This window comes from Rattus norvegicus, chromosome 1, assembly GCF_021556685.1.
Source record: "Rattus norvegicus strain SHRSP/BbbUtx chromosome 1, alternate assembly SHRSP_T2T, whole genome shotgun sequence".
Taxonomy (NCBI): Eukaryota; Metazoa; Chordata; class Mammalia; order Rodentia; family Muridae; genus Rattus; species Rattus norvegicus.
Window position 1 is genome coordinate 59,181,341 of NC_141534.1, and position 6,199 is coordinate 59,187,539.

At 45.9% G+C, this 6,199-nt stretch overlaps 1 pseudogene; it reads left to right on the top strand.

The window, feature by feature from the left end:
- The first annotated feature begins 1,498 nt into the window (after positions 1-1,498).
- LOC148007031 (sperm motility kinase Y pseudogene) lies at positions 1,499-3,100 on the top strand (annotated as a pseudogene).
- Positions 3,101-6,199: the final 3,099 nt, after the last annotated feature.

Genomic DNA, 6,199 nt, shown 5'->3' on the forward strand with positions numbered 1-6,199 from the left:
TTTTTGTGAATCTGGGTGTTTGTAAGAGTTTGTGTGAGTATAAGTTCACTTCTGTGTATTTCTGTGTGAGTGCCTCTGTGTGTGGCTGTGGTGTGTGTGTGTGTGTGTGTGTGTGTGTGTGTGTGTCCCTGTGTGTGTCTGTGTGTGTCTGTGTGTGCACGTACCCATCTCCTTTTGCCCCTTGTATCTATATTACCTGCACCTCAGTGCAAGAGAGTGTAGAGGCCAAAAGTCACCCCGGCTGCTGTTCCTGAGGTAGGTCCTCAACCTTATTTTCAAGACAGGCTCTCTCACTGGCCTGCAGCTGCCCAAGTATCTGGGCTGGCTGACCAGTCGCTCCCAGGCATTTGGTATGCCAACCCCATAATATCAGTTTAAAGGCCTATGTAGATGACTGGCTGCCTATTTCTTGATTGATTGATTTTTGGATGACTTCAAGAGAAAGAATTAGGTCACATATTGGCAAAGGCACTGGCTGTTTCCTTATTATGGTTTTGATTTTTATTTATGCTTTCTTTCTTTCTTTCTTCCTTTCTCTCTCTCTTTCTTCCTTCCTTCCTTCCTTCCTTCCTTCCTTCCTTCCTTTCTTTCTTTCTTTATTATGGATTGCTGGATTCATTTTGTTGGTGGATTTTATGTTCTCACATGGTATATTGTTGCTTTGATTATATACATTTCTGCAGTCGGATGATTCACTCTATCTCCATTTTCTTTTTTTTTTTTTTTCGGAGCTGGGGACCGAACCCAGAGCCTTGTGCTCGCTAGGCAAGTGCTCTACCGCTGAGCTAAATCCCCAACCCTCTATCTCCATTTTCAATGTCCTGCGGTTTCATCCTTTTGCATTATTCCTGTTTCTCTACTTATTGAGTACAAGCAATCTTTGGCTTAGGCTTGATACAAATTTGCCCTTTGTGACACTTTGACTCTTCGGCATTTGTTTAAGGTTTACTGTTCACTGATATTTAACTGCCTTATTCCTTGTGGTTGGTTAATTTTAATTTTCAGTATTTTGCTCTGGAGAGTTGTGGATTTTTGTGGATCACTAGGTCCTGAAATTCAATGGAGTTTTCCCTTAAGTGTTGGCTTTTTATATTCGTTTGTTTTGCTTATACTAATTCTTTCTCCTCTCGTTTCTTTCATCTGTTTTTTTTTTTTCTTCAATGAACATCTATTCATAGTATTGACCATCTTTGGCCGCCCAATCCTATTGTAGTATGACGATTTTTATTTTCATCATTGCATTTAGTATGTGTGTGCTCTTGGCTTTCTCTTTTGGGGTTGGTTATTTGGGTGGCTTTTACTTATGACTCTTCATATTTTCCCCTTAACTTTTTCATAATTTTGCTCTATTTTTCTAGTCTAGTTTTTACTTTGTCTTTGTTTGTTTTTTTTTCTTTTTCTTTTGTTTGTTTCTTTTAGGTACCACAAGTGTAATTTTAGCTCCTATATTGCTCCATATTTTTCATTATTTAATTCCATTTTTGTTATTTTTAGGTAGCATTAGTACTGATAAAATGCCTACAGAGACTGAGGAGGAGTTACCAACCCCTACACCCGAGCCCAGTATCTCTGAGGAGGGCAACTTCCATTCCCAATACCAAGTATTGGGGACAATTGGGCAAGGGGGCAACGCCAAAGTCCTCCTGGCCCACCACCGGCTCACAGGAACCCCGGTGGCTGTCAAAGTTCTGCGAAAGGACAAGCAGTGGTTCCAGCCAGCCATGATGGAAGCAAACATAATGAGAAAGATCAACCACCCCAACATAGTGTCTCTCATACAAGTTATTGAAAAGGAAACGAGAATATACCTCATAATGGAGCTGGTGGAAGGCCAAGAACTCTACCAGTACATCAGAGAGTCAGGGCCCATAGAGGAGGATGAGGCCCGGCAAATATTTGAACAGATATTGTCAGCAGTGAGCTACTGCCATGGAAAGGGGATTGTTCACCGAGACCTCAAACTGGACAATATAATGATTGATAAAAACAAAAAGGTCAAAGTCATCGACTTTGGGCTTAGCACCCAATTTCAACCTGGAAAAATGCTAAACCACCACTGCGGCACGTACTCCTTTGGTTCCCCTGAACTCCTCCTTGGCCATCGGTATGACGGGCTGAAGAATGATATGTGGATTATAGGAGTGGTCTTGTACTGTATGGTAGCGGGAAAGCTCCCATTTGATTCAGTGATCATCCAAGAACTGCAAAGACAAGTAGTGGCAGGGGTATATCCTGCTCCCTGTGGGGTTTCAAAAGAACTGGAGGACCTCCTTAGTAAATTACTGAGGGTAAATCCCAACTTTAGACCAACAGCAAGAAAGGCGATGAAACACCCTTGGTTCAAAGAACACTGGAACGGATTGATAGGTCCCTATGAAGAACTGCTTCCCCTCACACCAGACCCGGCCATTTTGGATGCCATGAAAAGCATTGGATTCCAAGCCTCTGTAGTAAAACACTCTTTAAAACAAAGAAAATATAATGAGGAAATGGCAACTTATTTCTTTCTACAAAAGCAGGCTCTCCAGGGGGATGGCTGCACAGCCCAGGCACAGCAAGTGAGTCCCGTTGCAGCACCATTCCCTAGCCTTGATCCTGCTGCTGCTTTTAGATTAGAACCAAAGAGGAGTGGAAGCCTGCCAGTCCTTGGCACCTTGCAGGTGTCATCCTCCCATGGTCACGTATCTCACTATGGCCAGAATGCTCATCCAAAAGGAGGCAAAAGATCCACTGTGGCTGGTCGTCTCAGGCCTCTACCGATGACACCTACACAGGACCACTATCACAAATGTGCTGTGAGTGTCCCATGCATTCAAACAACAAGCATCTTCAGTGAGAAGAGTAGCAATAAGGAAATCAAAGAAGACAACCCACTCTCCCACAGAGCCCCATTTGAGGATAAGCCCATCCCCAGCAGGGTCTGGCACAGAGGTTTTAAGGGGTGGACCAGGAATATAGCAAATGCCCTGATAAAGCTGTGTTGCTGCATGCCAAGGAGAAAGAAACCTCGCCTGGGGCAGAACAGAATCTCCCCCCAGAAATGAGCCACAGGGAGAGTCCAGAGAACAAGCAGCAGGCATAGCCCAGGTACCTTTGTGCTTTGTCCTTTTCAGTTTGCTCTATGCTGGTCCTTCCTCTGTCTCTGGTTTCCATTTTCCCCACAATTCTTACCTTGTATCTGCTCTAAGTTCTTTATGAGGTTTCCCCAACACCAAGCCTTCTCCCTCTTCTTGATTTCTCCTCTTCCCAGCAGGGACCCAATAGGATTGATGAGTTCCCCACTCTACAGATTTTCTAGTTGGCCCATCCCTTCAGATGGACTCCCGCTCCCCCTTAGGCCAATAGCTCCCACAGGGTGAGGACTAGAGGTTCATGGGCTCATGGACTCCTCCAGGGGCTACTGATCTTTTCACATGTGGTCATCAATCACAAGTGCTGCAGAACAGAGTCTTATGTTTTCAAATGTAACATCCCATTCCATTAAGCCTCAAAACTAATTAACAAGGTTTGTCATTGAATAAGTATCAACAACCTAGTTTGTGGGTTATAGTTGATGGTCAGAATCCTGCATGCATGCATATTGTTTTGCATACTGGTTTTTTTTTGTTCCTAAGACCTAGTGATCTATTGAATTTTATAGGCAATAGTTCTAAATGGTTTCTTTCAAAGACCTCAACTGAGAAGTAGAAAAAAGAAGTTATAATATAGTAAGGCAAATCAAAGCCCCAAATGGTAAGCTAAGAATTCTACCTCACTGTCTTTTTTGCTTGGAATAAATTGTCTTGTCTATTTCACAGTGTCATCTGGAAATTCTTTCATGTCCTCAGTATAAACAGTAGGTGATTTCAGACACATGGCAATGGAAAAGACACCAGCAGAAACTACAGCAGCAACAGGAGTAGCAACAATAGCAGAAGCAGCATTAGGCACAGCAGCAGCAGGAGGAGGAGAACGAGGAGCATAGGAGGAGGAGGAGGAAGAGGAGGAGGAAGATGAAGATAGGAGGAGAAAGAAGAGGAGGAGGATGAAGAGAAGGAAGAGGAGGAGAAAGAGGAGCATGAAGAGCAGGGGGAAGATTTTGATTCCCTGTCCCCGTCAGAATTGCTGATGACTAATTCTGGACACAGATATCATTCTGAGAACTGTTTATCAAAATGATTTAACAGAATATTAATTTTCATAGAAGACATGTCAATGTTCCTGAGGGCATGCAGCCCTGGAAAAGAGAGCCAGATGGCAGAGGCAAGCAGTGTGGAATGTTCTTACTGAGGAAGACCTTCTCAAAGCTGATGATGTAATAGGTATGAAGGAGCATTTCATGGGAGTCACGGTCCCATGCCCCTGTGTCAGGGCACACAGAGCTCCTAGCCTTGCATCCTGCGTGAGAGGGGACCTGGAATATTCCCTGATCCCAAAAGGGTCCTGGATTGCATGGTTCCCCCTCAGTCTTGGTCCTCCCTGTGCCTCATGGGGTACGCAGCTTCTACGGGCTGAATTTACATCAGTGATTAACTGGAGCTGGACCACAACCACACCACAGGCAAGCCCTGGGCACTGAGGACATTAAGAGCAGCAGACAACATCTCCTCCGCTGCTTCTGACTCTGCTCCACAAGCCAAGGCAGCTCCCACACAGCAGGCATCCAGCCTAACTCCCAGCAGGGAGAGTGTGAGATGTCTGTGGATGAGCCCACAGGGACTACAGGATTCTGTGGGAAGACATCTGGTAGCTTCTGGAGCAGCTGCAGCAGCCAGGACACATGAACTACAGTGGAGGTGAGCTATAGGAACAGGTAGCAAAGAGCCTGATCTGGCCAATGCTGATCTGAATCCCTGAGGGCAGGCTGGAATGGTCACTCAGGGCTATTAGTGTGAAGGCCAGCCAAGGGCATACAATGTGTCACTAACATTCTCAAAGTCTTGTCCAGGAAAAACACCACTGGCCTTGACCACTAAAGTTGAGTCCAGACTCATGGGCTACAGAATAGCAGATTGAACTGAGTCTGAATTCCCATGAGTATGACCTCTGGCTGCTCCCTAGGCTCAGTATAGATGAGCATGAGAAGGCACCATTGCTGTGTTTGCAGGAGTAGCAGAGAGCTCAGAATACATGACCCACTCCTAACCCAGACTGGAGCCACTCTGGGGAGGAGATGGCATCATTTGAGAGATGGGCTTATGCGGGACACTGTGCTCTGGTTTGTGGCACATACAGCTCCTGTCTTTCTTGCTGACAGTTCAGATCCTCAGCTGGCCTCATCACGGACAGTCCCATGAGGAGTGGGTGTTTTGTTCCTGCTTCCCAGTTAGGGCAGGAACAAGCCCAGACGCAGTGAGTAAGGACAGTGCTTCTGTCTTGACCCAGCTTCTTTGTCCTCCCCCCTCCCCCAACTCATATCAGGAGCCACCCAGAGACCTTCATAGAGGTGTGGGTCATGTTAATCGGAATGCACAGCTGGAGATTAAATTCTGGGTAAAGTCTCCATCCAGCCCTGGAGGCTCCCACACCCTGCCTACCTAAGTTTTCCCAATTGGGTCCTCAAGGTCGTGGAGAATCTTCCACAGGCTGCCATGAAGATACAGCCAGTTTCTTGGTAACATTGTGTTTAGCAGAGGTTCTCTGCTTCAGGCACAGAGCCTTCCAGTGAGAGGGTTTGCTGAGTAGCACACCAGGACCAGAAAAGTGTAGAGCCCTCCAGTGGTAGACATGAAGTACTGCAGGAGTTTATTTCCTGATTTCTTCACATCTACCTTGTTCTAAAGGCTTTTTGTCAGACACATAGGGACCTAAGAAACTTGAGTTTGCACCCCCATAGGGAACCCAGGACACTAAACCAGCAGCCCTGTTAAACGTCGGCAGAGGACAGTCTGGGCTCTGTGTTTATAGAATGGCTCTAGACTGGTATGAAGACTGATTGACCAGCCAGTCAAGGAGAGTTAGGGACAGTTAGAGACTTGGAGGAGAGCATGAGCGGCAGACACAGCAGTGTCCAGGCCAACAGTGGGACCAGTTCATTTAATAGAGAAGCATATGCCCTCCCAAAAGGCTGTCAGCTTAAGGCACTGCACTGAAGACCTGACCCAATAACATGCCCAATTTACACATCACCCACCTGTGGCTTGTGGAGGGTCCTCAGGGTAGATCCTAAAGTCCATCATGGCTGAAAGGCAGAAGTTTGCACATCATTGCAATGTGGAGG